Source organism: Sturnira hondurensis, unplaced genomic scaffold, assembly GCF_014824575.4.
Source record: "Sturnira hondurensis isolate 20B ecotype Veracruz unplaced genomic scaffold, ASM1482457v3 Scaffold0007401, whole genome shotgun sequence".
NCBI lineage: Eukaryota > Metazoa > Chordata > Mammalia > Chiroptera > Phyllostomidae > Sturnira > Sturnira hondurensis.
In genome coordinates this window covers 3,956,130-3,976,946 of record NW_028080032.1, presented here as the reverse complement: position 1 = coordinate 3,976,946, position 20,817 = coordinate 3,956,130, and positions in this window count along the sequence as shown.

The following is a 20,817-nucleotide window of genomic DNA, read 5'->3' as shown; positions in this document are numbered from 1 at the left end:
GTGATAAGTCAGTCACTATACCAGCATGGATTAATCTCAAATTCTTTATGTTAAGTGAAATAAGCCAGTCTCAAAGAGCTGCATATCACATTATTTCATTTAATGAAATTTTGGAAAAGTTAAAGGTATAGGGCCAGCTAATATACCAGTGGTTGCTGGGGTGGGAGGTGAGGTTGATGACTCAGGGGCAGAGGGGGGCTTGTGGGGAGAGTAAACTGTTGTATATCCTGATTGAGGTGTTGATCACACAACCATATGCATTTGTCAGAATTCTTAGAGCTGTGCAATACAGTGCATTTTACTGTGTGTAAGTATACTTTAGCAAAAAAATGTAAAATATAATTAACCTGTTTTCCAATACATGACTTGTGTTGAAAAAGAAAAAATGGAATAAACAAATGGGGTCTCATTAAAATAAAACGCTTTTGCACAGCTAAACAAAACAGCATTAAAGTGAAAAGAGATCCGATATGTTTATTAGAAAACATATTTGCCAATGATACCTCTGACAAGGGTTTGATCTCCAAAATATATAAAGAACTCACACAGCTCCACTCCAGGAAGACAAAAAAACCAATTAAAAAGTGGGCAAATGATTTGAACAGATACTTCTCTAGGGAGGACATACAGAGGGCCCAGAGACATATGAAAAGATGCCCAGCATCACTAGCCATCAGAGAGATGCAAATTAAAACCACACTGAGATACCACTTCACACCAGTCAGATCATAACCAAATCAAGCAACAAGTACTGCTAAGGTTGTGGAGAAAAGGGCACCCTAGTGCATTGTTGGTGGGAATGCAGACTGATGCAGCCACTGTGGAAAACAATATGGAATTTCTTCAGAAAACTAAAAATGAAAGTGCCTTTGACTTGGCAATTCCACAGCGAAGTTTATATCCTAAGAACCCTGAAACACCAATGCAAAAGAAACTATGCACCCCACTTTTCAAAGCAGCCCAATTTACAATAGCTAAGTGCTGGAAGCAACCTAAGTGCCCATCGATAAATGAATGGATCAAAGTCTATGGTACTTTTATACAATGGAATTCTATGCAGCAGAAAAAAAGAAGAAGCTCCTTCCCTTTGTGACAGCATGGATAGAACTGGAGAACATTATGTTAGTGAAATAAACCAGGTGGTAAAAGACAAATACCGTGTGATCTCACCTATAAGTGGAGCCTAATTAAGAAAACAAACAAGCAAGCAAAATATAACCAGAGACATTGAAATTAAGAACAAACTGACAGTAACCAGAGGGGAGGTGGGAGGGAATAATGGCGGGGAAAGGAAGGGTTTTCTGGAACATCTATAAAGGACACATGGGCAAAACCAAAGGGGGTTAGAATCAAGGATAGGAAGTGCCACTGTGACAGAAGGGAGTGGTGGGGGCTTCGGGGATGAAGACAACTGTACTTGAATAACAATAAAAAGAAAGTTAAAAATATAAAAAAGAGTTCCAGCCAAGATGGAGGCATAGATAGAAACCTTTTGCTTCCCTATACAACAAAAAGGAGGACAAAAACCAATCTAAAATCAATAAAAAACCAAAAATGCCAGAAAACCAAACTGCATGGTACTCTGGCAAGGAATTAAGAAAAATGAACCAGAATAACTAGACCAATAAGGTGGACCACATGGGCCAACTCAGAAAAACTGGCTGGAGTTGACTGGGGGGCGGGGCAGGGCTGACTGCAGAGCTCAAAAGAGCTGCACAGGAGGGGCTGACTTAAGGGGAAAACTGAGACTCAGAGCTGACTGTGGGCTACAGCTGGGGTTGTTGCAGTGGGAGATACTTCCAGTCTGACACAAGAGTCTGAGGGAAACTGTACTAGAGATGAGCAGGCAAGCTGGATTGTTCCCTCTCTGGCCCCTACCTTACAGGCAGTACAACAAAGAGGGTTGCCCTGCCTGGGTGAATACCTAAGGCCCCGCCCCTTACAACTTAGCAGGTGTGCCAAGACAAAAAAATATGGCCCAAATAAAAGAACACAACAAAACCTCAGAACTAACCAATGAGGAGAATTGCCAACTTATCTGATGAAGAATTTAAAGCCCTGATAATCAAAATGCTCACAGAACAGACTGAGCTTAGTCAAAAAATGGAAGAACAAATGAAAGATACCCAAAATGAAATAAAGCAAAATATTCAGGGAACCAACAGTGACAAGAAGGAAACCAGGATTCAAAGCAACAATTTGGAACAAAAAGAAGAAATAAACATCCAACTGGATCAGAGTGAAGAAATGAGAATCCAAAAAAATGAAGAGAGGCTGAGGATTCTCTGGGACAACCTAAAATGTTCCAATATCTGAATTATAGGGATATCAGAAGGAGAAGAACAAGAGCAAGAAATTCAAAATTTATTTGAACAAATAATGAAGGAAAACTTTCCCAATCTGGTGAAAGAAATGGACTTCCAGGAAGTCCAGGAAGCCCAGAGAGTCCCAAGGAAGTTGGACCCAAGAAGTAACACACCAAGGCACATCATCATTAATTACCCAAGATTAAATATAAAGAGAGAATCCTAAAAGTAGCCAGAGAAAATGAGAGTTACCCACAATGGAGTTCCCATTAGACTGTCAGCTGATTTCTCCAAAGAAACCTTGCAGGCAAGAAGGGGCTAGAAAGAAGTATTCCAACTCATGAAAGGCGAGGACCTACATCCAAGATTACTCTATCCAGCAAAGCTTTCATTTAGAATAGAAGGGGAGACAAAGTGCTTCTCAGATAAGGTCAAGTTCAAGGAGTTCATCATCACCAAGCTCTTATTATATGAAATGTTAAAGGGACTTATCTAAGAAAAAGAAGATGAAAAATATGAACAATAAAATGATAACAAACTCACAACTATTAACAAATGAACCTAAAAGAAAAGAAAAACAATGAAAACAAAAAACTAAGCTAACAGCCAGAACAGGAACAGAATCAGAGAAAGGGACATTACACAAAGGGAGGTCAATGGGGAGGAGGAAGGGAGGGATGGGGGGAAAAGGTACAGGGAAGAAGAAGCATAATTGGTAGGCATAAAATAGACATGGAAAGATAAAAATGGTATAGGAAACAGAGAACTCAAAGAACTTATATGTACAACCCTTGGACATGAAGTAAGGGGGTGAATTGCTGGAAGGTTGGGGGGCAGGGTGGAGAAGGGATAAAGGGGAAAAATTGGGAAAACTGTGATAGCATATTCAATAAAAAATACTTAAAAATAAAAAAGATGGAACTAAAATATTTTCTCTCCTCGCACACTATTTGTTTAAACTAATCAATTTAATCTTAAAAGAAAGCACTTGCTCAATAAAAACTAACCCTGGCTCCTATGTAAATTATTCCGCATAATTTTTATTCTACTTAAATATAATATTCTGATTTGGTAAAATTTTAGTATAACATGAACAGTTACATTATCCACATTTTAATGATCAAAATCTATTATAAAATAGAAAATTGGCCCTGGCTGGTGTAGCTCAGTGGATTGAGCGCAGGCCTGTGAACCAAAGGATCGCAGTTCGATTCCCAGTCAGGGCATGCCTGGATTGCAGGCCAATTCCCTGAGAAGCAACCATACATTGGTATTTCTCTCCCTCTCTCCTTCCCTTCCCCTCTAAAGATAAATAAATAAAATAAAAACAAAAACAAAAGAATAAAAAATTGTACTGACATTCAATGCAATCTTAGAGTGCACTTTAACTCGAATGTTCATCTGTATGAAATGCTTTCAGTAGTCTCTTTCTGATAGCTTACATTATACAGATACATGAATACACAGGTTTTTTAAAATTTATTTAATTATTTTTCAAGTACAGTTTTTTGTCTATTACTCCCATCTTATCCCACCCCCAGTACCCACCCTCCCATTTCCACCCTTCTTAGTAGTTGTCCATGTATCCTTTATATTTGTTCCTCTAAATTCCTCCCCTATTTCCCCTGAAATTCCCTCCCCTCTCCCCTCTGGTCACTGTCCCCCTGTTCTTTATTTTAGTGTCTTTGGTTATATTTTGCTTGCTTGTTTGTTTTGTTGGTTAGGTTCCTGTTAAAGGTGAGATCATATAGTGTTTGTCCTTCAATACCTGGCTTATTTCACTCAGCATAATGCTTTCCAGTTCCATCCATGCTGTTGCAAAAGGTAGGAGCTCCTTCTTTCTCTCTGCTGCATAGAATTCCATTGTGTATATGTACCATAGTTTTTTGATCCATTCATTTACTGACGGGCACCTAGGTTGCTTCCAACTCTTGGCTATTGTAACTTGAATACATAGTTTTGAATGCTGTCCCTTTCATTTCAAACTCTGAATTACACCTAATCTGCATTCTGGAGCCATATATTTGCTTTCACAACCCAAGTAACTTTGCAGACCCAAAGAGAAGAGTTCAAAGGTGGTTCACTACAATAGGTGGCTATTGTATTGTATTTATGAGGCTAACTTAGTGTCAACCAAAGGGGTGGGTTAAGCACTATAAAGCCCTTGTGATATCAAAAGCCATTTACCACATTAACATTCACTGCATCAGTGATTTGATCAGTCTCTCTTTAGGTCCTTTATTTACTAATACAATTCTTGGGCTATATAAAATTCATTTAGTTAACAATTATTTTCTGTATTCTGTTACATGAGCTATGGGGCTAAAAACAAACTCTGGGTATGGTGACAAACAGAGAGGCAAAGCACCTGTCCTAAGACAGCACAGCTCCTTTGGGAGGATATGGATACATAAAGTTGAAAATGATGGCCCAGTAGAACCAGAATCATGATGGAATCAAAAGACTGCCAGAGAGCAAGTCAGATGACTCAAAGCAAGTCTCCCAACCAGGGAGTCATGATCAGTAAGGGGAAAAACTGAGGGCATGGGCATTAATCTGTTGGATGCCCATTTACCACCTGCTAAACAGGGTGATTGGGAAATACCGGCAATAAGAGAAAAAAATATGGGCAAAATCCTAAAGGCTTACAAGTCTGTAGCTTTACATAATCATGTCATTAAGGCTTTACCACATGGGAAAAATGCTCAGAAGACATAAAGACAATGACAATATAATTCTGTAAAAATTTAAATCCATTTATTTGATTTGTAAATACGTAATTGAAGTAAACCAACTGACACTGGGTGGAAACATAAGGAGCAAATCTAATTTAGAAAAATTCTATCTCCAAGTAACATAATTAATTTGTCTTTAATTGAAGAAAATATTTTGTCATTAGAGTGACTTATGTTAGACTACAAAATTCTCACAAAACATTTCCAACTGAGTAAGAAGCAAAGTGCATTAAATAGTTGCTAAAGCCTTGTCTAATTCTGAAACTGTGCACTTGGAGGTAGGTTCTAGCTAGACTGGTTTGTGATAAATGTCATTTTAAAAATAGATTGTAATCTTGTACTTTCTATGCATTTCCTGCAATAGAACATCTTGGTATTTCTTTGCATAGAAACTTATTGTTCATAGAAAAACCACTCATTCAACAAATTTTTATCTAATGCCCAAAATGGGCTATGACCTGGAGTCCTCATTTGTGTTATGCACTTGAGTAATTGCTCTCATCAGTCATATAAAGGTCTGAAGATACACGCAAAATTACTTAACCAGTAGCTTAAATGCTTAGGTAAGCTCTCCCTCAAACCTCAAAACCCATAATAAAATGATGGCTAAAATGTCACAAACCTAACCATATTTCTGATCTGAAACATTTTTTAAGATAGAGTTTCAATAAATATTATTCCTTTAGCATGCCATAAATTCACTTCTCAATAGCTTCAAAAGTTTGGTCATAGCTTTATGGTTCTCAGTTTTAGTGAATTTGTCCATATTCAGTCATCAGTCTTTGCCCTTCCAAAATATTCATAATAAATAATTTGGAAACATCATCCTTTAATTTTTTTTTCTGGAAAATATTTTTATTATTTTTTCTCCTCCTTATTTTAGGTCTCCTTCTCCCCCATTATCCAAAGAGCATTCTGATGTTTAATTCCGATGTTTAAAAAGCTGAAAGAACATTTTTGAAAGTTTAAACTCATGACCCAACAGCAACCTGGCTGACATTTAGAAAGAGTTTAAGAATTACCAAGAAGCCAGCACCTTGAGTATTTTTTCAACAAACTAAGCAATGGTAGAAAGAAAAAAAAGATTTTTCTTCTTTCTGTGCCTATAATATTCTGCCAGATACTTTTACATATGTTTACTTGGAAACCATTTCTTTGAGTTCCTGTTTCTCCAAAGTAGGACATCCTTTCATGCAGATAACACATGGCCACAGGCAAAAGGAAGAAATCCTATAATAAATCCTCTGGGTGGGCTGTCTCCAAAATGGTCTTGAAAAGCTGAGAAAAACAATGAAAACACCAAGTTTGAAATGTGAGGCAATTGTCACTGCCAACACACAATGATAAAATCACTCACACTATTTACCAAACATACCTGCCCATGCTAGTAAATCGATCAATTTCTCATTCATTCTTTTATTTTTATAAACCAAGAAAAGAACACAAGAAAAAAATCTCGCCTTTATGTTTGTAACCCAAGAAAGGAAGACCAAAAAAGAAAGCCTTATTTTGCAAATTACGCACTATTTCCTTCGGGCAGTTATTGTTAATTCTCAGAAGGTAAGTCCTAAGAATTACAGAATTCCACCAATCGTGGGTGGTGTGAGGGCATATACGCGATGGCCCTTCACCATTAGACACGCACCATGGAAGAAAGCAGCATGCTGGAGGACACTTCCCTACCCGTCCTACCAGTACGGTAGCTACAGATATTTTATTCAAGTCCACTCTGTTAAGTTTTCATTTCTGGATTGGTACCTAATTTCCTTTAAGTGTTAGCATTCTCTTCATAAGTCTGTAAGTGTTCACTGGTGCTAAACCTACAGGTCACAACCCTTACGTCCCACTACAATTAAGAAGTTTATGTATATGAAAAATGAATACCAATTTCTTCAGACTATATGACATATCAGACCATAAGACGCGCCTAGATTTCAGAGGAGGAAAGTAGGAAAAAATTTTTGAAGCAAAACATGTAGTAAAATATTTAGTAACATAAATAACATGGGCCACCACCCCCTTCCCCCACAGCGAGCCAGGTAAGCTACATTCAGACTATAAGACAAACCCCCATTTTCCTCCCAAACTTGGGAGGGAAAAGTGTGTCTTATAGTCCAAAAAATACTGTAATTTACCCGAAATTCCTACCCTCAATCCTACATCTAAAATAATCTCTATCAATACCTAGTTGTTGCTTTGAGAACTGGTTACATAGCACGTGACTGCGATAGGGAACACAGCCGTGCTCCATTCAAAGGCCCTTACATTCCCTCTGTGTGAGGGAATGTCTGTCCTTACGCCGTGTCTGCGTGCCTCTCGTTGGGCGCTGTTTCATATGGCCTCCCCCTGTGACTCTCGGACTACTTCGGTAGTAGTAGTCCGAGACATACTTTCACTGTGTTGCTCAAAGACGCCAGAATTGCCTGGGAATTTACATCCTTCAAGGATGACCAGCCAACCCAGTTTGCATGAAACAGAAAGGTTTCTCAAGACGTGGGGTTTTCAGGACAAAAAGCAGGACTGTCCCCGACACACTGAGGTGGTTGGTCACCCAGTGCACCCCCACTACCACTAGTGGGCAGTCCATAGCCAATATCGGGTGAGTGTAAGAGTATGAAAGCCCAGTTCCTTGGTATCGGGTCAAATATTCAGGTACAATTAAGCTCCACATCTCCTTGCAGGATCCAGCTGAGGCTGGAATTTCCCTTACTTGGCATCTTTTGCATTTTGTTTCCTGGAAGCACTTCCTTCAGAAATCACTTCCATCCCCTCCTCATCTCAGTGTCACACTGCTGGCTGTCCCCACTGAGGACACCTGTCTGTCCCTAAGTGCTGGAAAGTCACAGGATGAATCTTGTCATCAACATCTACAAAGCGGTCACAAATTTTGTTTTAACCGAATTCTTTTTATTTATTTATTTATTTAAATTGTTGTTCAAGTACAGTTTTCTGTCTTTTACTCCCAACCCAGTCCACCCCCCAGTGCTCCCCACCTCCCTCCCATTTCCACCCCCCCTTAGTTTTTGTCCACGTGTCCTTTATACTTGCTCCTGTAAATCCTTCTTCCCCTTTGAGCTTCCTCTCCTGAACTAAAACTTGTAATAGAGATATTAGCAGGTGGGAAAATCTTCTTATCTTGGGGTGTTTCCTTTTCTTGTTTCCATAGCCTTGGGTCAACGTGGAGGAGGCAAAGATGGCAGAAATGGCAGGGGAGGATGAAGACGGCTAAAAGAAACAGTTAAAAGGAGACAGGCAGAATTTAAATTATAAACCCCAAGTCATTAAGATTTGATTATTTCTTATATAGTGAACTCAAGGGGTGTTTTTCCTGAAATAACACTAAAATCTCTAGTACATGGAAGAAAATAATTTCTCTACTATGATATAGTAGAGTTACGTAATTATATTTTATGTATATTTCCAGATACTTTTCTGAAACTCTACCCCAATAAATTATTAACCTAACCTGGGACTGTCCTTTTCTTATATATTAAAAGCTCTCCTTCACTGACTGGCTCTCTCTTTGAGCCACTGAAGTTACTATATGCTGAGGAGCAATTTGCAATAATTTACCAAATAATAATAATAATAATAAGGTAGCTCTGTATCCTGTGTGTTAAGAAAAAGGGTTTCCCTTTCAGGACCCTATGAATGTACAAGGTTCAAACAAAGTGCGGGGCACTAATGAACAGACTCTGTTTTCCTGTGCAGGGCCCCTGAACAGAATGACTTCATTCAGGGCTACTGCTCGCGCATGGAAAGTGTTGGTAAGAAATCCCACAGAGTTCAGACGACCTTTTCCTAACTTTCGTTTTTTTTTCCCCTGTTTGTCTTTCGGGTCTAAGCCAGGGATAACATAAATATTCATCAGCTGATATTTGCAGTAGCTGTGAAGTTATGAATGAGACCATGCGGCTCCCCTCCTGTCCCATCTACAGAATGGCAGCTTCTCCACTCAGCTCCTGGCCAAACGACACTTTCCACACTTTCCGAAATCCCCACAGTGTGCTAATAGGCTTTTCAAATTCAGTCTTTTTTTTTCTTTAATGCTCAAAGCAGAAATGCTGTGTGCTTCATGTTTACCCTGGGATTATAGAAGAAAAAGAAAAACATTATTTTGCCAAGCTTTAAACTTTCAGATGCTTTGACATAGCAGGCAAATGTATTAGTAACTCAACAAATTGGTGACATATATCAATGGTATGATTAGTTGCAGGTTTCCTTTTTGTATTAAACACCAGACAGATACCTGAGGCATTTATCCTCTGAAGAGCAGGGAAAATAACCCCAGCTTTTATTTGTTTCTGCTGTTTTGTTAGTCACCTGGGCAGGTGTTGGAAAACAATTCTGAGTAAGACAACTTCAAATAGGTCCTTGACGTTGAGACATAAAAACATGAAAATTGTGCCTGTCCTAGGGCCTGGAATGGAGCTGGTCTTTCTGTCATCCAGATTTCCAATAAATCAGCTCTTTGGAGTCAGGAGTTTTTTATTTATTTATTTTTATCTTCCAGAGCCTCTCATTCAAATAAAAACAAAGTACAAAGTAAGTTGTAAATGGAAACAAGAGACCGTGTGGTAGCAAATAATCAATGGATCAGTCCCTAGTAGTTAATAAGCATAAATAAAACATGTTTTTATAGACACAGAATAAATATTGTCAATGGGCAGTATTTTTTTTTACTTTACTCATCAGTGTGTTTTATTTAAAACCCAACACTTGGTCTGTCCTTGTCTCTGTAGAAATGTTATGAGTTAGCTGGGTAATTCTAGGACACAAGGATTATTTTTAAGAGTTGTTACTGCAGGTGCCATACTTGGAAAAATCTTCTTGGGAATGATCTGTGTTTCTGAATTTTAAATAAGAATTGCAAATCAATACCTCCTACAAACACTGTTCTGTATTTTTCGGGTTTAGCCATCTTACCTGTACCTGACAGTGGAAATAATTATCTTAACCACCAAACCATAAAAAACAGCAGGATCTCAGGTATTCAAATAAGGACCTGATACAGCCTGGTGAGAAGTCGCAGCCGGATTCCAGTCTCTGTCTTCATCCTGCAGTCTAGCTTTGCCAGGACTGGAACAGAAGCCAGAGGCAAATGTTCAACTGTATTCTCCCTGGCTCCAGCTGTCTACAGAATAAGACCTGGTGAACTACTGTTGGAGGGAGTCAAAGGCAATGACCTTCTTCAGGAAAAAGCTGGACATTAACAGGAATGATGGATTGTCACAACACACCCTAGAGACACTTGGGAGGCCAGATGAGTTGGAGCAAGTGGGAAAACATTTCCTCTCCCTCTCATCCTTTCTCAATACTAAGCATTCTGATTCGAAAGTAGCAGAGGAGAATTACACATTGACCTTTCTCTGTAAGGGGATGACTAGGGTGGGGGGATCAGTGGGAGGAAGTAGAGACAACTATACTTGAACAACAATTTAAAAAATGTGGGGGAAAAAAGAAAAAAATTCTTCTTTTCAAAACACATTAGATCACAATGTCCAAGAGAATTCCAGTTAGATACTCATTACTCTAATGCTACCAGGGAAGAAAGTAAATTAATTCAACAGTGGTTTATTACATCTTGTGTATAAGTGATTGTATATTTTTATCTCGGGCACAATCAAGGAAAGATTTTTTCATTTGCTTATTTTCTATGTTTTAAAAATACTATTTACATATTAAAGACCATTTCCTGGGTTTTAGCCTTTCTTTCATCCTCTGGCCACTCCAGAATCTCTACTTTCTCTATTTTCTCTTGGAAAAAATATCTCATCTTTCTAAATACACAGCTAGAAGTTTCAACAGTACAAGAGAACTTCAGATCAGTTGAGGCATATCACAAGTATGGTACATATTGTTCCACCAAAGTGGCCCATGTAACTTATAATTCAAATTGGGGAACTTTGGAGATAAATTGGGCATTTATTCTGGAGGAATGAACATTAAACTGAGACTGTTGTAGGCAAACTGAATCATCTGATCACCTTATAAATGTAGTCTTCTAGCTAATTCTTTCTACTTTTACCTTAAGTTAAAGATAAAAGTTCACTTTTGTCCTCTGGACAATGAGTTGCTTTCCTCAGGAAATTGTAATGACACTTTATTTGGCTGCCATACCAAATTATCACCATTATACGTTTCTCATTCTGCATCTTCCTGAGGTTGCTTTGGAAGATGTCATCCACCTACTGTCTTCCCCTTGATGATTTTAGTGATTTCTAAAGCATAGCATGTAAACAGCTGTGTGCTCTGCCTGTATGTGGGGCCAGTACTATCTCAAGGAAAATAGAAGATTAGATTGTGTATTTCCCTGTCTGAGACAGAACTTGGTGGGTACTGGTATCCAACTGTTGGTTCTCCATACTGAAGTATGCTCAGCTCCAGATAGCAGGATCAAGACAACTGACTTCCATGGGGTCAGTGCCCACAGATGTGAGAGAAGAGCACCTTGATGGAATGGCAACTTTGACACATTGGTTTTGGCTTGAGGCCTCCATAATGCCAGCTGATTTCCTCTGTGGTGAAGGTCCTTTAATGTTTTCTGATCTTAAGGAGCCACCGTACCTCTCGTGCTTCATACAGTTCCTTCAGTATCATTATGTGGAAAAAAAACTGCACCACTTCAAAGTTCACAATTTTTTCAAGTACTAATCACCTGAAGTCTACAGATACTGATGAGAAGTATTGAATTGATGAGGAGTAATCTAATGCAATCTAATGCAAATAGGGATTTTAGTGCAAATCCCTATTTGCACTAAACAAGATGTTTTAACTTTGTTCATCATTGAACTTTAATTTATGGTGTTATTTAACTTTATCAATTATCTCCAGCTCTGCTGCTATTAGTCAACTGACCTTGGGTAAATCATAATCCTTCTGTGTCAATTTCCTAAACTAGAGGTGGAAAGGCTGGGTTTTTAGCATTTCTCACACTGCTTTCCACCAAATTTTAGGGTTTTTATTATATTAATTGTAGATATACATGAAGTATTTATGGAAAATACCTGGTTTAGCAAAGGTAATTATATTTCTTTAATATAAGATGAGACAAATTAATAGTAAGATGTGCCATAAGACTTAACTTGAAATGTATATAATTTATGCACTTCAACAATAAAGCAATCAAGAAGTTGAATTTGCAATAATGAACACACTAGCTTTGAAATAATATGTTAAACTTGACATCAAACATTCTGTGGTCTTAAACTGACAGTTTGGTCCTGGATCACGGATGTGTGGTCAAGCAAACAAAGTAAGACGTTACCCACAGTGGGATCCCAGGCAACTCCCAGGCCAGCATCAGATTTCCCAGTTGCCAAATGATGCTGTACCCTTCAGATGTTACAAGACTGAGATCAAAGAACTCATATGTTTCCTAGGTAACTTTTTATATAAATATATAACCAGAAAACATTAATTTGTAAAGAGGCCCAGAAATTTAGTACACATACACAATGTGAAATGCCAAGGTAAATTTGAATAGCAGATAAGCGGCAAATAATTCTTTAGGTTAACTATATCCCACGCATTGCATGGAATATACTTACATTAAAAAGCATTTATTGCTTCCACAAGGAACACCTATTGTTTTGTTCCCAGGAAAAAAGGAAAAAAAAGGAAAAAAACCAAATTCTGGAAAATCCCTTTTTCTTCCTTCTTCTCTACACAGCAATGTCTGGGATTCACAGCAGCCCTGCATTTGTATTGTACCTTTATCCCTGACCATGTTTGATTGGTTAAGGGGTACATAAGTAACTCAGTTAGAGTTCTGCTCTCCAACCCTCTTAAGGGAAGTTGGAACAGGAGCCTGAATTCTTCCGGGTCAAAGAGCCAGGAGATGCGAACTCAGGGAGCTGCAGGCAGCCATGTGACCCACTAAAGTAAGCTTGATGATCTGTAGTAAAAAAGCAACAAAGCCAACATTCTGGGAGACCAAAGGGAAAAAAACAAAATGAATCTTTGCTGCTTTCCCGTCCCCAGACCCATGTTTCCCTAGGCCCAGCTGCATTCATGTTCTCCCCGTGGCTTGGCCGTCTGACACTTCCTATGATATAGTGTTTGTTATACAAAAACCCTCCTCTGTCTGACCATGGTCAAGTTGTGTTCTGTTGCTGTGAGTTGTGAAATCTCAATGGGACATTATTTCAAATGATTAAACAAAAATGTTTTCCTCAGAACTAAAGGAGTAATATCAATTACTCCCCGCTTTTTAGGAACTAATTATTGCATAATTGAGATGTGGCATATCCACGTCACCCAACTTATGTGGCCACAAGCCAATTTGTCAGAGGGGGGATCCCAGGGCTCGCCCACTGAACATGTGTGGGTAACACTTGGCCACATGATCTAATGTATTCTAAGAGTGCTAAAATGCTATGGCTTGATGACATTTAACAATTTACCAATCTTGGTTTGGTAGTTATTTATTATAAAAATATAATTTTATATAATTACATAAAAATATAATTTCTTGAGAAAATTATACTATTTAATATTATAATAATTTCCCATTTTTCTGTTTTTGAAATCAAACAAAACTTTAGCATTTTATGAGCCAAAAATACTCATGTATAAAATGAAGATTTCCCATTAAATATGGTGATTTTAAATTTTCTTAGTTGAAATAAATAAGTATTTGCTATATTGGATGCCATACATAGAATGTCAGAGTTAGTTCTAAAAAATACTCTCTAATATCCCTGACAAAAGTTCACTAATTAATTTATCAAACATTTATTGAATAGCTACATGTGTTATGTAAGGTGCTGGTAATACAAAACAACATAGATTCTCTGCCTTCATGGACTTAAAAATCCAGCCACCAGTATTATTGTCTCATAATTTTTCCTTATGGGTTTTTGTTTTGTTCTTGGACATTGTACAATATAAGTTTATGAATATATTTAGCACATGTAAAGAAGTAAGGATCATTGCAAGCCAACCCCAAGACTGGTAAATTCTTTAAGCTTTACTTGATGTCCAGGCACCTTTACCATGGTGGTTGCTGTCCCTTAAATGTGGCCAGAACTGGATGCAGTGCTATCGGTGTAGACAGAGCAGAATTTAGGAAGACTCTATTGCTCTTGACACTATACTTTTGTTAATATATAAGAGGTTCACAAGTATTACAGTTAGTCACAATAGAACTCTGCCCTCCCGGTTCAGTGAAATGAAAAATATAAACGAATCTAGATTGGGGAAACCATGTTGGCTCTCATACTAGAATGGACTTCTGAGAATGCCTGATTTATGTTTTGCCTCTGAGAGAGTCAAAAACTCACAAAGGAATGCAGTATATCAAGTACATTGAAATTGATGAAGGGTTGGGTTCTTGCACCATGTGCATCTTATTTCGTTGTTGTTGCGGTTCTGTCACCTCTCGTTCCCTTCTATCAGGCACAGTAAAAAGTACTGGAGGACCACGTGAACCTTCACCATCAGCAAGGTTTGCATGTACCACAGGAACGTCAACATTAAGGAACATTATCAGAGACTAAACGATCATAATTACTTCATGTAAAAATGATTACATGAATCATTTTTAATTAACTTTAAATATATACTTAGCTACTTTTTACTTACCTGAAGTTTCAAAGAATTTTGGAATTGAGAGTGGTGACACAGGGGTATTTAGCAGAGTGGGGGAGGAGTCTCATTCAGAAGTCCTGGGAGGAGGCATCTCAAATGAGGCAGCAATTTGGGCATTAACCTCTAGTTCTCTTCTAACCACTCCCTTCTGGAAAACGGACCAATGACTGAAGGGAGTGTCTTGCTTTCCAAAGACCCTCCTTTCTGTGTTTATTTGTTTGCACTTACATCATCTTCTCAATCATTTTTCCTGCCCAATAAAGGATGAACAAGAGATAGCAAAAGAGTTGAAAGCCAATTGAATCATTCCGGATAAATTGGTAGCAAACCTAAAATAAGATTAGCTAAGAAACGTTAAGAAAGAAAGAAAGAGAGAGAGAGAGAGAAAGGAAGGAAGGAAGGAAGGAAGGGAAAGAAAAGAAAGAAAGAAAGAAAGAAAGAAAGAAAGAAAGAAAGAAAGAAAGAAAGAAAGAAAGAAAGAAAGAAAGAAAGAAAGAAAGAAAGAAAGAAAGAAAAAGAAAAAGATTTGCAAGGAAATCTGTGGATTTTATTTAGATTGTGTTTACATGACAGTAAAGCATCTGGTCAATTTAATGGAAAGTAGGCAAATTGTTTATTGTTTATGCAGTTGTATAGACAAAACCATCAGTTGATCCAATGATTGCATTTTCAAATTTATGGATTCTGGCTTTAATATACACTGTCTTGCTCATAATCATTAATACTAAATAATTAAATCATTCTTCTTTCCCTTTTTGGTAGATTAGTACTTTACTAATGCATAAACTTTCAAATATTTTTGTTGGTATGTCAGGGTTTTTGTCATAGATACATAAGTGTGTGGTTGGGAGTATTGGAAATGGTGAATTTTAATCTTATTCAACAGATTATTGACAAATTTTTTTAAAAACTTAAGTCATGGCTGCATTTTCAGTGACTTTAAAAATTCACTACTTAAATATCATGACACACATTATATTAAATTACTATTATTCAAAAAAAAACAAAAAAAACAAATTACTATTATTCAGAAAGTCTCAAAAAAGTAGCAATATTACTCATTAATATTTAAACTAGATAGCATGGTTATAACATCAACTAATATTTGAACCAAAAATACATTATCAACTAAGGCAAAGCTATTATATACTTCATTCAAATGTTTTCAAAAAATCTGAGAGATTCTCTTATTAGTATTCAAGCCAGGTAACATGGTATCAAGCCTAAAGGAAAATCAGAACCAATGGTATGTTTTTACTTGAGTAATTTCAACTTGTTTATATGGTAAAGAAATTTATTCTTCTGGTTCAAGAAGATGCCACAGTTCATAGAGAAAGCCTTTGGCTATAGAGAAAACCAATTGGCTATTTCAGATACAGGATTTTGTTTACAGGTCACATTTTCATATGTCTAAGAAACATTGTTCATGCTTTTCAGATTTCCAAGATGTCAGTCGTTACACTACAGGCCATATATTCTCATTACTGTCATTTTATAATAGCTTACACTGCATCATTTCGCATAAGTTAGAAGGGCAGCACTATTTATTACTACATATATTAGTGATATCATAATTCCACTTAAAGGATAAAAATTAAGATTTGGGATTATTTTTCAAGATGAAATGCCCACTAAGTGGCTGGACTTGGCCATAAACTCAAGATTTCAGACAAAATTTGGGGGATCTTCCCAAAAACCATAATTAAAAAGAAAATAATCAAAACTGCTATACGTCAATATAGAATTTTTTTTCCATATAACTTAAAACATTATTATATTTATTACTGCAATGGATGTTCTTACCATACAGCTGAGAGCTACTATAACATTTTATGTTTCAAATCAGAAAGCTACATCAAAAAGACTTACATGACTTGCCCATTGTAGCCATTTAGCAAGGTTGGTCTTGAGTCTATTCAATAAACTTTACTCAGTGTTCAAGATTTTTCTGAGTATCTAGATCTGTGCTATTTATACAGTACAGACTGGTACATGAGGCTACTCAAATTTAAATTAATTAAAACTAATTTAAATAGCAACATGTAGCTAGTGGCTACTATAGTGACGAGCATAGATATAAAGTATTTTCTTCATCACAAAAAATTCATGGGACAGCACTGGGGTTAATAATTGAAATCTTTAAATGTTTGTTTTAATAAAAAATGCTCTGAAACAAGTAAAAATAGAGGGAAATGTTGTAAAAATATAAATTAATAATTTATATGAAACATGTTGATTAAGTTGGGTTTTTTCGTATTAAAAATAAAACAACATAGTAGGCATAGTTTATTGTATTTTATGTTTTTCCCTTTTTTAAGTAATTAATTTATTTTTATTTTTAAAAATATATTCCATTGATTATGCCATTACAGTTGTCCCATTTCCCCCCTTCACTCCCCTCCACCCTGCACACACACCCCTTCCCACCCACATTCCCCCTCTTCAGTTCATGTCCATGTGTCATATTTATAAGTTATTTAGCTTCTACATTTTCCATACTATTCTTACTCTCCCCCTGTCTATTTTGTACCTACCATCTATGCTACTTATTCTCTGTACCTTTTTCCCCCTCTCCTCTTCCCACTTCCCTGTTGCTAACCCTCCATGTGATCCCCATTTCTGTGGTTCTGTTCCTTGTTCTATTGTTTGCTTAGTTCATTTTTGTTTTTGTTTTAGGTGTGGTTGTTAATATTGTGAGTTTGCTGTCATTTTACTGTACATGTTTTTGATCTTCTTTTTCTTAGATAAGTTTCTTTAACATTTCATATAATAAGGGCTTGGTGATGATGAACTCTTTGAACTTGACCTTATCTGGGAAGCACTTTATCTGCTCTTCCATTCTAAATGAAAGCTTTGCTGGATAGAGTAATCTTGGATGTAGGTCCTTGCCTTTCAGACTGTCAGCTGATTTCTCAAAAGAGACCTTACAGGCAAGAAAGGGCTGGAAAGAGGCATAGTTTTTTTCAAAATTGTGAATTGTGTGATATTTTACATTACTTCACTGAAAATATTAAAACTCAAAGGTAAAGAAATACTTTTTCATGAATTCAAAGATAAAAAAAAATTTTTTCAGACATCAAGGAGGAGTGGGGTTCAGTTAACAAAAGGAGAGGAAAGCAGGCAGGTCTCAATTTCTCCACATCCAATTCAACACAGAAGGCGATCCCAAATGTCTTCAGAAAGGGTGACCCAATAATATCATATTCATCTAACCTATCATTTTAATAAAAAAGGATCAGGCAGATTTTAAAACACACAAACTCAAGGAATACTACTATTCTTGAAAGTTTAATTTACCTATGAAATCCAGGGAAGCAGAAAGAAGGGAATTAGTGTTCACCAGGGAATGGAGAAGCTATGAAGATTACAGTAAGTATTGAACCCATTTCAATGGAAACTAATAGTAAATAATTTTAGATATTATTGTTACAGAAGGTGTCTAATATTTTGATGACATAAAAATAATGGCATATTTACAAAACTGAGATAGAAGGAGAGGCAATAAGAAGGAAGAGTAGGTATAAGAGGTGAATTTCTTTTATTTTTTATAACAATGAGTGAATTGATACTGTCTAAAATCGACACAAGCATGTGCCAGAAACAAAAAATTACTCTAACCACTTAAGTTTTTTTTTTGTTTGTTTGTTTGTTTGTTTTTTTTCATATGTGTGTAAGCGTAAGAGGGCACCTCTTACTTTAAGGCATTTGGAGTACATAATTTTATTTTATTTTATTTTTTTAAATATAATTTTTATTTAATTCTTGTTCACGTACAGGTTTCTGTCTTATATTCCCAACCCTGCCCGCCCCCCACCCAATGCTCCCCGCCTCCCTCCCCTTTCCACCCCCCCCACCCTTAGTTATTGTCCATGTGTCCTTTATACTTGTTCATGTGAGTCCATTCCCTTTTCCCCTATAATTCTCTTTAAATACAGGGCATAGTGCTTTTAATCCTACTTTCTCTCCTACTAAATTCAAGTAAAACTAAACTGATTGTTTTACTTAAATGCAACATTTATTATATAGGTTTATTTCAGTAAAGCCATTTCTATCTCTATATCCAGCTGCTACTTATTATACATATATGACAGTATCTGAAATGATATTCAACTAATACAGATAATAATGATCCCTATGAAATAAAATCTGTGGTGATTTTTATTTTTACTCTGTGAGTTGCTTGAATTTTTAAATCAGTTTTATTAAAAAGTTATTTTTAAATAAATCATATAAAAACAAAATACATAATGGATCTTATTACATTATCTATCCTGGTAATAATTATTATCAATACTACTTTAAATGTTGATTTATAATTCATGATACATTCCCAGATATTTCACCATGCTCTGTCCTCATTTCACAGCTGAGAATCTGAGGGTCATAAGGGGAAATAATGGTTTACCAGCATGTCTATCCCATCTCCAGAAACCTAACCCATTGCTTTCAGGAGGTTGGTCTTCACATCTATTTAGTGAGGTTGGCAGTAAAGGACATTACCATAAATGACTCTATCAAGAAGAATATCCCACTGCTAGAAACAAACTAGGAATGTGACCATAATGGGGGAAAAATCAGCTCTAAGGATAGATGATCTGACCAAAAAATACAGGCAGGAAACCAAGCCAAAAATTTTTCCCCAATGATGCTGCATCAAAGGAACAAGCAAAATCAAATTTATTGCTCACTTGAATTCCGGCCCTTGTTTTGGCATCATTCAGAGTAACGCAACTCTTCATTTTCAGGAGATCCTGGAATTTTTTCAGTTGAACCTATGCTCATTATCTGAAATAATACTCAGAAAAGACTCAGTAAAGAAACTGAAAACTGAATAAAAATAAGCATTTCTTATTTCTCCAACCAACTCTGGGCAACCCTGTTAGGGAGGAAAGAAGATAACTATTGCTCAAGTTAGATTTGGATAAGGACAGGAAATTGCATCTTTTAAAACAGATAAGCATTTCCATCACATAAATATATAATAATAGCTTCTGTCATTTCGGTTAACATTTATATTACCTAAAATAAACTCTCATCCTGATGTAGTTCTATAATTGGCATGTGACAGAGTACATACTGAAGGAAATGGAAATTCAGAAAGCATCTTCTATCTCTATGTTATAAGAAAACTTCAGACTTTCCTAAACAGACAAACTTTGTTTTTGTTGCTATGCAACTGATTTACAGTCAATCAGACAGTAAATAAATTATAAATTTTACAATGAAAAGTCTTTTCTCCCTGTTTGAGAACAAGCCACAACTTCCTTTCATGTTATACTAATGACCACATCCCTCTAAAGCTGTTTCACAAACACCAATGTTTTGGCAAGATAAACGAATGAATAACACAGCAAGGACAAAGATACAGTTTGGAAACTGCATGCTAAGTAGCATCAACACCATTTGGTTCATTCCTCCAAGACTGGGAACCTGGGCTCCCCAGACCCAGTGGAGAGAGGAAGTTTATTTCACACCCACATTCTTCCAGGTAGCAGAATACAAACAAGCTTAAACAGAAGAGATTATGGCAAATTCTGTGGGCAGTCACCCATCACTGCTGCATGTCTCAGGCATGATTCTATGGAAGCACCTAAGAATGATTTTAGCCCTGAGAGAAACGTCTGTGAGAACAAGATGTTACAGACATGGGGAACTTGTGACTCATGGGTCAGACATGGGCAACAACCATATTTAATATGGTCTGCTTAGTGTCCAAAATGGGAAATATTCTCCAACATTTAAAGTCTTAACAATATAGATATCTACCAGTTTTTCTTGAAAATCACAACATAACACAACTTGCAGCCCTGGCCAGTGTGGTTCACTTGGTTGGAGTATCATCCCGTAAATTGAAAGGTAGCAGATTTGATTCCCAATCAGAGCATATGGCTAGGTTGTGAGTTCTATTCCCGGGTAGGGCGTGTAAGAGAGGCAATGGATTGGGGTTTCTCTCTTACATCAATGTTTCTCTTCCTCGGTCTCTACCCACCCCCTTCCCTCTCCTAGGGTTAGTGGGCATGTCCTTGGGTGAGGATAAAAAAAATAACATAACATGACTTATGTTTTCAGAAAAATTAGTTGGAACTGGCTTCTAGCAGAAAAAGTGCAAACAATCCAAACATAGAACAATAAGAGAATGGATAAATTGAGGCATATTCATATAGTAAACCACTATATATTGATAA